The sequence below is a fragment of the Mesitornis unicolor genome, unplaced genomic scaffold (assembly GCF_000695765.1).
Source record: "Mesitornis unicolor isolate BGI_N332 unplaced genomic scaffold, ASM69576v1 scaffold20172, whole genome shotgun sequence".
Classification (NCBI taxonomy): Eukaryota; Metazoa; Chordata; class Aves; order Mesitornithiformes; family Mesitornithidae; genus Mesitornis; species Mesitornis unicolor.
This window is the reverse complement of record NW_010171473.1, coordinates 26,742-36,368: the sequence shown is the minus strand read 5'-3', so window position 1 is coordinate 36,368 and position 9,627 is coordinate 26,742.

The following is a 9,627-nucleotide window of genomic DNA, read 5'->3' as shown; positions in this document are numbered from 1 at the left end:
AGGAACACATCCAGGCGGGTTTTGAATGTCTCAAGAGAAGGAGACTCCACAACCTCTCTGGGCAGCCTGGTCCAGTAAAAAAGTTTTTCCTCATATTCAGATTGAACTTCAAATGTTCTCTGTCTAGATCCTGCAAGAGACCTAAACAGGAATCAAAACCCCAAATACATGAACACTCCAAAATCTTCACATTTATGGAGTCACAGAGACCAAAAATACGGAAAAGTTCATCATAGTAGAGGCCAGCCAAGCAGATGTAAGAGATTACCGTTGTAAATCATGTGATGTATTTCACAAAAATGCAAACAACAGTTCACTACTTGTGATACCTAGATTCAGACATCATTACACTGAGCTTGACCTCACTCATGAAATAAGTTCTTATCTCGCAAACTTTTTTTGAAATGTACCATTGAAAACAGACAACCCCTTTTCCAATTTCGGTTCCCGCTATACAAAAGAGATGCAGACAGGTTGGAAGAGGTCCAGAGAAGGGCCACGAGGAGGATCAGAGGACTGAAAGACCTGCTTTATTAAAAAAGGCTGAGAAAACGGCCTGTTCAGCCTTGGGAAGAGAAGGCTTAGCGGGGACCTTATCGCTGTGTACCAGTAGATAAAGGGTGGCTAACAAGAAGATGGAGACTCCCTTTTCACAAGGAGTCACATGGAAAAGATGAGAGGTCATGGACACAAGTTGCCTCTAGAGAGATTCCCATTGAACTCCAGAAGAATTTTTTTACCATGAGATCAATCAGACATTGGAACAATCTCACAGGGGAAGCGGTGAATTCCCCTACACTGGTCAGTTTTAAGAGTCAGCTTGACAGGGTGCTGACTCAACTCATTTAAATGATACTTTTACCTTGAGAGGCTGGACTGGATGATCCATGTGGTCCCTTCCAACCCGGTATTCTATGGTTCTATGATTCTCCCCAGCATGCACATGAATGCATGTGCACGCACATACACACTAACAATTCAGTATGAAAGTATTTATGCTTTGCCAATAACTAGGCACGTTTATAACCATGAGCATTTATTACAACTGTGATCATTAGGCCAAGAGTATGAAATTCTACATTAAATTTTACACTTACATTTTTTGAACTAGTGAAGTAATATGAGGTAAACAGCAAATGCCAGAAAAACAACCACAATGTGGCAGAGAGCTGATGCTGGAAATTAAGAGCAAGAGAAGAGTTTGCAAAATATGGAAGGAACACAAAACCACAGAATCAGTAGAAGGACCCTCCATTGAACTAGAAGAGTTAGTACGAAGAAGACAAAATGGCACTCGAGCTAAGAAAAGAGGTAGAGAATCAAGAATGGACTGATGTGTGTAAGTTGTCTATGATAGACTGACATAAAATTGTGAAACTGCAGTTTTCAAAGCCACGCACAACAACTTTGCGGGTCTATAGTTTCTTACAACAGCTAGTGGCCAATAACTAGCAGTAGTTTCTCAAAACAAGGCCGTAACGCCTCAAATAAAATTATTGTGCTAGTTCAAAAAGATGACTGGTACTGCATGTCAGCAGTCAAACTCACTCTGACATGAAATCAAGCTAGACAGTACATAGCTTCCTACACTGAATTCCTCACTCTTTCTACAAGAATGGCATTAATTTAAATTTTACAATGTAGACATTCACTTAGTAATCAAGTAAAATCCATATTATGGGCTATTAAACCGAGATAAACCTCATTGTTCAAATGCAAGACAGCACAAAAAAAATCCAAGTGAAAAACAAAAAAGTTTTGATGTAAAAAGAGAGACTTGGATGGCCAGTATTACTTGCAAAAATCAGAGGTTATGCCCTCACCTGTCACACATTACAGAAGTGGACATTTCAACTGCGAGTGGACTAACTTTCCATAATGTTCAGTACTTATCAAACTTGCATGTTTGCGCATGCAACAATCTGATCATTTTTTCAGACTATAAATGCAAGGAATTTCAGAAGAAGATATACTCTATAAGTAGGGTAGTAAAATCACTAGCATGAAATAGCATGGTAAGACTTGAACTATATGAAAAAATATCTAGATAAGTTGATTTTCAGTCATTCCATACTGGGATGTGAACGATGTTTATCAATCCTCTGTTTCTACGTCTCACTTCAGGACAGAAGTTTGGGTTTTTCTCCCCCTTACTTCTACCAAAAAATAAGGTATTTGTGTAACTCTAACTCTTCAGTCCTAAGTTGTAAAAGGGCAAAATACTGCACTTGAAAGATGATCTACAATGAAAACCCTTTTGATATTGACTCTACCTAGAAAAGCATGTTCAATACAGATAAATTTTTTAATGTTAAACTTTGTTCTTTAGTGTGATTGTAGGAAAACACTGTTAGCCTGACAGGAAGTAGAGGCAGAAGGCTTCAAACAAGAAATGAAAAAATCCACAACCTAGGGTGAATTTTATTTTGTCAAGTCTAAGCTCATCAACTTTTCTTCTTGTTGTAAGTCAGGACCTCAAGCTGTGCAAATTCAGCCGTGCCCATGTAGTAAAAACCTGTTAAAAACTATTGAAAAACATGTTTACTTAGGCACCCAAAATAATAACTCACCAAAGTCTGTTTTTTTAATGAAATATACAGCTTATGTTCTGTGGACAATGAAATAATCAAATGAGGTCATTAAATTAGCGGTGTGTTAATGTATTTGAAAGTCTTGTAATTCTATTCTGCTGTGCTCTTTTAAAGCTGGTAACAGACTGACTGCCACTGCCAAGCCACTATCACTTGGAATCAATTCATTTCACTTGGTGAAAGTTCAAAAGAAGTGGTTGTGCTACAGGATGGGAGGAAGACAAGAAATCATGAGTAAAAGAGAAGAGTGTCTAGGGACAATATATCAGAATTCGAATTCTACCCATTAAAGGCTAATGAGCAGTTCCCAACTATCTGAAAATTTTTGGACAATTTCTCTAAAAGTCATTCTTCTCAAGGACAATATGAAACCTGATCAAGAAAACTTCTCATGCCAACACAAGTTGAACATAGGCATGACTTCCTTTTTTTTGTCCACCTTTTGTGTCCACTTTTTTGTCCACCACTATCGCAATGAGTTGTCCGGACAACCTATGCTAGGTAAAATTCTGATACCTCTTTGAGATACCTAAGGACAGTGGCTGAGTGTGTTGTGCAAATGAGGAAAGAGAATATATATGTGGAAGAAAGCCAAACTGGTGGCTTTTTCTGTTATACATTTCCCAACAAAGGTAGTTTGGAGAGTTTACTCTGAGTGCTAGAAAAAAAAGCTACTACTCATTTCTCTTTTTATTTTTATCCTTCTTTTGTTTATTTGTCTTACCTGCTCAGAACCAGACAACAAACGCTGAAATGTTATCACAGGGGGGAAACCTCCCTGAGGCTAAATAATTTCAAAATTGAAAGAAGGAAGTAGTGTAACTTCAGACCAAAAAAATATAACTACATAGCTCAACTTTAAATCTTCACATTTTTATTAGGACAACAAGTCTTCAAAAGCTTTCCTATGGAGTTAGGAATAAGCTACAATGAATACCTTCATCAATAAACACCATCTTAGACCAGTAAATACATTAGACAAAAAGGGTCAACACCAAAGAAGATTTAGCTGAAATGCTGTTTTCAGTGATGCAGTAAGAAGTTATTTCCAGTAGAATAGTCTATACAGTAGAGGTGGTCCAACACAGTGCTTGTAAAATAATGTTTTAAAAGTTATCTTCCAAGTTCAGTCTATAACTAAGATATTAATATTATTCACAGGTATTCTATGATAAGTGCAAGGAATTTGTGAAAATATATACAGATTTCAGCCTGTATCATCGTTTGTCCAGAATGCACATGGAAAGTACTTAAGCATAATGTTTCTGATATCTGAAACAAAATGTTTCCATCATTCTAGTATGAAATAAAAATCCACAATCTGAAAACTGTATTTCCATTATATGGAATAAAGTATCTTTAAGAAGTTATTGCAATGTTTTGCTCATCAAAAATCAGTCTTAAACTTAGTTCAGCTGGATGCCAGCTCCTAACAAGACTGAAGTTCAGTTGTCCCATGACGCATGGCACAATACTGAGTTCCTGCACATTAGTGAACAGTAAATTAACCTGGGACTTCTTCCATAAAGGCCAAAATGGCCAAATTTGGATCACTATTTTTCCTACTATACCTTAGCAAATCTGTACTACTGAACCGATTTGACATTCCTTATTTGCTGCATTAATGGTATAATCCCAAACCTGAGGTGAAAGATAAGCATTCATTTTCTTGGAATTCCAGCTGAAAGGTGCTGAGTACCCAAAAGATAAGCTTTTAACAGACATGGTCTTACAGTACTGCATAGACTGTGAAAAACTCTACAAAATAAGTTTTTCTCTTCTCTTCAAAAAAAGCAGTTGGAAAAGTATTTTTTTGGTATTCTGAAGTAGTTAGAGAAAATGAAAATTCACATGCAAGGCCCATACTGCTGTTGAATCCATTCTTTAAGAGGAAACACAGAGCTAAGGAAAACGGAGATGGTGCTGAAATTTGAATAAATATGTGCAGGAGTATCTGGATAGAGACAAAGTATTAAAGAGAAACCAGGAGCTAGATAGAATTAGGAAGGTCAGAGCTGGGAAGGTTGGTGAGAGGGAGGGAAGGAGAATGGGAGGGCCAGGAGGGAGGAGGTGGCAGATACAAAGCCAAAGGTGATGGGACAAGCAGAAAACTAACAAGCAATATTCAAACTTCAGGTGCAAACAGCACTTTGCTGGTATCAACAACTGCACTGCAAAACACTAAGGAATGGAAACTGAGTAGTTTGTCTCTCCATGCCCTCTCGATGTTGCTTCTGACTGTTACAAGGCAGCAGCACCAGGCAAACAAGTTTCCCCCCCATGACTGTGCAGCTGAGGCCTGACATCCTTAGAAACAGAAACCTCTCCCTATTTCTTCCTTCTCCCCACTTTAAAGCCCGGACTATGAAGAAGGGCAGAGGGCTTAGAGATGTAGGAATGCAATATGCCACTTCAAAATGAATTTCTGAAACAATAAACAGATTTTAATAGAAATCAGCCAGCAAAGAAAAAAAATATATATGAAACATGAAATACTGTTGCTAGCAGAAGAAACAGAGATCACGAAAAAGTTCTCTCTGATGGTGACTGGAAACTGCATAAAAACTCATTTCACTGTAGAAAGTTTGGATTAAGATTTCAGTAGAAAGATGTTCTGGCATATCAAAGAAACACCTGAGGAGAAGATATTGGTATATGCTCCAGAACTCAGAAGCCCTCTTTCTCTAATGAAAGGTTTTACATACAGTATTCACATATACATGTATGAATAATTCATTAGAGATGAAACAGGTGGATATTAAGTGTAAATAGCTGGGACAGGAATAGACTTTTTATTTAAAGCAAGGGGCACTAGAAGCAAGATCTTGATTTTCAAACCTTGGTTTCCATTTCCATACTCTTAGATATTTAGGACTCAAGTGAAATTTTAATATGCATGCACCTGAAGACAGAACAGGGGTGTGAAGGTCCAAGTCATATTAATGAATGCAAGCAAATTACTAATTATGGAAAATTACAACACAAAAGAAGCAACACCGTTTCCACTGCTCTAATGTAGCCCTACATGTACAAACATTAGGGGTTTTTCTTTTGTTAAATTGACAGTAGATGTTAGAGCCATTTATATTTTTTCTAAACTGAGCAAACACTGTTTAGTTTGATCATAGCAGTGCTTACTATATCGTCCTCCTGAAATGCCATCCTCCTGCTCTTGCAGTTGTAATGGCATGGAGTCACTTTAGTGGATATACTTATTTTAATTCTTAAGGTTTCACATATTTCATGTCAGCTCTGGTGTGCATCCCATTTATGACACCTGAACAGCACAGCAACCCCATGAAATATAGAGGGAAAAGGTCCTACAGGACAGGTGCTTGGGGTTCAGTTGTTCCATAAGGAATTGAGTTGAGAGTCCAAATCTCTGCCATGCAGCTGAGGACAATGTGCCCATACCTCAATTTCTATTAGTCACATCTGGCAAGACACCCAGGTATTTTAAAATAGTTACCTATTCATGCTAAAGTCATTGAACTTGGAGAGTCCTGCCTTCAGAAGCTCTCTATAAACATTTCTTAACACACTTTCACTGATCTATTCACTGTACTTTCACTCAATTCTGCATCAGGATAAGACGATAACTACTATTATTTCCTAAAGAAGTAATCACACCTCTTTGTCTAAGGAGATTCTCATTTGCTTTCCAGCTAGAAGGCTGCCAGTACTTTGAGGCAGGTCTGACCATCTGCCTGTCAGCTAGGCTACCACTACATAACATTACATATTTATGGTTCAGTCCAGAAAGGGAGGTTTGACTGTAGTTCATTACAATAGGTGAAAGCCACTGAAATTTGCTTGGTTCCCTTAGTACTGAGAATTACTCATGTCACACAAGGCTGGGAAATAAGCCGCTGTGTCTCTTGCTCAGAGGCATTTCTCCTTTGACTGATTCAGAATTCCCAGGATTCTCAAAGAGTAAGGAGGATTGGACAAAACACTTTAAGCAACCTAAAGTTGAGATTCAGAAGGATTTTCTGTAAATGGAACAAGAGAGTTTTTCTTCCTTTGATCTCTTTTCTTTAAAAAACACCATGTTTATGTATTACAAAAGGGATATAAAAACAGAAGCCAAGACAAAATTTTAAGATTCGGTGCAAAGAATAGACCTATTACCCCAAAACTACAAATTCTTCTAGTAGCACAGGTATTTCAGAGAGATTCAGAGCCACAGCATAATATTAAATAATCATCACTCACAGAGGTAAGCTCAACACTTGCTTTCAAATTGCACATAGTGAAAGCCATAGAAATATCTAAGGTTCATGAAGGAAAAAAAAATAAAAATAAATACCTGCAATGTAGTTTTGCCATGAAAGCATGGACAGCATTCGATGACTGGATCTCTCTCTTACATTGCCATGAAACAAGGTGAAGTCTATATTATATAAACATCAGGATTTTTTTTTTCCCCCCTAGAAAGTATCTGGCAGTTAAGAAGAACTTAACGAAAGAAATTCAACTGCAGATTACAATGGTCCCCTACAACAAGGTTTGCTCTTCTACTCCTTGACAGTGTTTTACATCTGCACACCAATTTTATCTCTGAAGATGAATGAAGCATTTTGAACTATTCCTCATTCAAAATACTCTTGTCTGAGTAAATGTATCTAAGACTTCACAAAGAAGGGGATACCTTGCTACGCTTCAACTCTGCAGGCAAAATAAGGAAGTTCTAGAATACACTTTGATGCTGTGGAAATCCAAGCACAGGGAATAGAATTGAGAAATCTCCCCCTCCAAAATGGGAAGAATTTTGTTATTAATCAGGATTAATTAAATGGACTCTCCGTTCAACTGAAACTAGCAATTTTCATGCATTTTCAAAATGTTTCTTGTTCTGAGGCTACATGGTCAGACTAAATGACCTGAAATTAAGAATACTGAGCTCTAGCATCATAAGTAATGACTGGTGTTAGAAACGCCTACTAACCAGGCTGTAAACTTGCTTCTGTTCCTTACCAGCAAAGTGGATGATAACATAAAAACAGAAAAATAACAAGAAGAAATACTTTTAAAACATATTTTGATTGAAAAACAGCAGATGAGTTCACTTTGCAGCGTTACCAGCCATTATTAAAACTTGCCATACTTGGCAGAAACAAGAGAGAACTTAAAGATTTAAATGCCCTGTGGTTTCCCTGTATGTCCTGAGCGCTTTCCCTTATATGTGCTTGTGCCATACAACTCAGGTAAATAAAATGTAAATGCTACGATGAACTTACTGGTCTACCAAATCAGCTACTCAAATGTCTCCTAAATTTGCAACAAACCCTTAGGATTATTTAGAATAACGTTCTTCTCTTTACAGTAGGCCCTGAGCACTATGGAACTGGTTACCAGATACTAAAGTCTTTGCTTACTCCTTCAGGAGGTTTCTGCATAGATTTAAGTTTCCTAAGTATTAACGAATGATAGCAAACAAACTACGAAAGCCTGGATTGTGCTGGATGTGCTTAGAGATGGTGACATAAGTGGCATCCTGTTCAGACACCACTGAAGCCCATGAATCGATGGCACCGCTCAAAGAAAGAAGTCAGACCACCCAACAGATTTCAGTTTGTATGAACAACTGTACATAAGATAAAAGAGCTTATCAATTTAGAGATGCAAACACGAAAAAAGCTTCCAATTCATCATGGTAAGTTTCAGGAATGGTAATGTGAAATTGCATTAAATTAGTTGTGTGATGTCAGATTAATCCTCAGATGATCACAGGGGCAGGTTAAAATAGTATATGTATTTTTGCTGATTAAGGTAGTAAGAAAGACCCAAATGTGACTTATTCCAGAGGTGAAAATCATCCAGCTTCACTACAATAAGCAACATACAAATCCATAACTGTGAAAAGCCACCACATAAATAAAGCTGAACTGATACTTAAGAGTTGCCACCTCCACCTTCTCACAGAATCACAGAAAGGCTGATCTGCGAAGCGACCTCTTGAGATCATCTAGTTTGACCCCCTGCTAAACCAAGGTCACCTAGAGCCAGGACCATGCCCGCTTGGATTTTGAATATCTCCACAGATAGACTCCACAATCACTTCCAGCTACCTATTTCAGTGTTTGACCACTGCCACAGTAAAAAAAAAATATTTTCTTGTGTTGTGATGGAATTTCACAGGTTTTAATTTGTGCCCATTGCCTCTTGTCCTGTCACGGGGCATTACTGAGGAGAGTCTGGCTCCCTCTCCATTCCATTCCATCAGCTAGTTACACACATTGATAAGGACCCTCTAAGCCTTCTCTTCTCCAGGTTGAAGAGTGCCAGCTTTCTCAGCCCTTCCTCACATGAAGGATGCTCCAGTCCTTTAACTCTCTTCATGGACATTTGTTGGACTCACTCCAAGTCAATGTCTTTCTCGTACGCGGGAGCCCAGACCTGAAAACAGCACTCCTGATGTGGCCTCACCAGTGCTGTGTAGAGATCTCTATGCAACAAAAGTAACAATCAAGCAGGATAGGGTCTGAAGAGCCACCTCAATGATGAATTGAAACTTTAAAATGGAACATTTTATTTTGTTATGACACCTCAACACAATGATCATACAGTAACTCCAAAAGTAAGTTCTTTCATTGCACTGAATTAATCTAAATTCACTCATACCTAGAATCATAATGATCCATGCTAGGAACTAAATATAATTAATCTGCTCCCATAACAATATTCTGCAAAAATCTACATTACATCTTTGGAAGTTAATATTTCCAAAGTCATCATTTCCAAATTACTTAATATTAATATGCCATATAATATTGTCACACTCACAGAGTTTAGGGAACAAGAAATATATATCACTGCTCAAGATGAAAACTAAAGACAGACACAAAGATTGGGTGAATTAGTGTGACTCTATGGAATTCCATGCAGTTTCACCTGGGTTTGATACCAAAAGCCAACTTTTCCATATGAATATACATTTGCACTCCAACCATATTTCTCAGAGATCACCATGGAGATATGCAATGGAAGTTAACATGATCATCATCTCTATAAAACAAATTCCACACGGAGTGAA